Here is a 2,179-nt window from a genome sequence, read left to right on the forward strand (position 1 = left end):
TAGCTGGGCATGGTGGCGCATGCCTGTAATCCCAGCTACTCAGGAGGTTGAGGCAAGAGAATTGCCTGAACCCAGGAGGCGGAGGTTGTGGTGAGCCAAAATCGCGCCATTGCACTCCAGCCTGGGTAACAAGAGTGAAACTCCGTCTCGAAAAAAGAAAAAACATCAGGTTTGAAAGTAAATATTGCACTTTGGGAGGCTGAGGCGGGTGGATCACGAAGTCAATTGATCGAGACCATCCTGGTCAACAAGGTGAAACCCCGTCTCTACTAAAAATACAAAAATTAGCTGGGCATGGTGGCGCACGCCTGTAGTCCCAGCTACTCGGGAGGCTGAGGCAGGAGAATTGCTTGAACCCCAGGAGGCGGAGGTTGCAGTGAGCCGAGATCGGGCCATTGCACTCCAGCCTGGGTAACAAGAGCAAAACTCCGTCTAAAAAAAAAAAAAAAAAAAAGAAAGTAAATATTTATTTAGAATGAGAAAAAACATCCCAACAAGCTTTGGAATGTAAAAAATGGACAATAATGTAAAATCCAAAGTAATAACAAATTTTTATTAACTGCTTATCATTTTCTATAATACCACCCAGCTAGCACCACCTAATTTTTAAATTTTAACTTTAATTTTTTGTAGAGACAGGGTTTTGGTATGCTGCCTGTCCAGGTTGGTCTTTTTCTTTTTTTTTGAGATGGAGTCTCTCTCTCTTGCCCAGGCTGGAGTGCAGTTGCACAATCTGGGCTCACTGTAACCTCCGCCTCCTGGGTTCAAGAGATTCTCCTGCCTCAGCCTCCCGAGTTGCTGGGATTACAGGCATGTGCCACCATGCCTGGCTAATTTTTGCATTTTTAGAAGAGACCGGGTTTCACCATGTTGGCCAGGCTCCTGACTTCAGGTGACCTGCCTGCCTCGGCCTCCCAAAGTGCCGAGATTACATGCTCAGGTAGTTCTTGAGCTCCTGGCTTTAAGGGATCCTCTCACCTCAGGCTCCCAAAACTTTGAGATGACAAGTGGGAGGCCTGCACCTGGTCTGTCTTCGCCATTCTAAGTGTACATCCAGGAGTGTTAAGCATTTCACATTACTGTGCAACAGAGCTCTAAAACTTTTTTTCATTTTGCAAAATTGAAAGTTTATACCCGTGCTTAGTTTTGCAAATTTTATAAAAACATAAAATCTCAGCCGGGCGCGGTGGCTCAAGCCTGTAATCCCAGCACTTTGGGAGGCAGAGGCGGGTGGATCACGAGGTCAAGAGATCAAGACCATCCTGGTCAACATGGTGAAACCCCGTCTCTACTAAAAATACAAAAAATTAGCTGGGCATGGTGGCGCGTGCCTGTAATCCCAGCTACTCAGGAGGCTGAGGCAGGAGAACTGCCTGAACCCAGGAGGCAGAGGTTGCGGTGAGCCGAGATCGCACCATTGCACTCCAGCCTGGGTAACAAGAGCGAAACTCCATCTCAAAAAAAAGAAAAAAAAAAAAAAAAGACACTTCGTAATGCCTGGCACATAAAAGGTGCCCAATTCCTTTACTCTCTAAACACATGCCTGCCTTGTGTACCTTCAGGGTATGCTCTGGCTTTAGCAGAGAAATACCAAATATTGAAAAGTGCTCCCACATCCTGAGCTCTGATGAAGGATATTTTCCTCGAAGACCCACATCCTGAATGGTCCTCAAGCTCCCACTGGTCCCTACCTTGCTCCAGAAAACCCACCTCCTCTTCTCTGTCTGTCCTTACAGAAATCTGGGCTACTTTGAGTACTTACACATTATCTCATTTAATCCTCACAATAACCCTGTACCAGTGAGGATATTTTGGGCTATAAGTAACAGATAACAAACTAAATGGGGCTTAAATATTAGGATATTTACTATTTCACTTAAGAGTGGTCATAGGAGGCCTGGCACGGTGGCTCAAGCCTGTAATCCCAGCACTTTGGGAGGCCGAGGCGGGTGGATCACGAGGTCAAGAGATCGAGACCATCCTGGTCAACATGGTGAAACCCCGTCTCTACTAAAAATACAAAAAATTAGCTGGGCATGGTGGCGCGTGCCTGTAGTCCCAGCTGCTCAGGAGGCTGAGGCAGGAGAATTGCCTGAACCCAGGAGGCGGAGGTTGCGGTGAGCCGAGATCGTGCCATTGCACTCCAGCCTGGGTAACAAGAGTGAAACTCCGTCTCAAA

The sequence above is a fragment of the Sapajus apella genome, unplaced genomic scaffold (assembly GCF_009761245.1).
Source record: "Sapajus apella isolate SASKATOON/1434 unplaced genomic scaffold, GSC_monkey_1.0 scaffold43, whole genome shotgun sequence".
In the NCBI taxonomy this organism is placed as follows: Eukaryota; Metazoa; Chordata; class Mammalia; order Primates; family Cebidae; genus Sapajus; species Sapajus apella.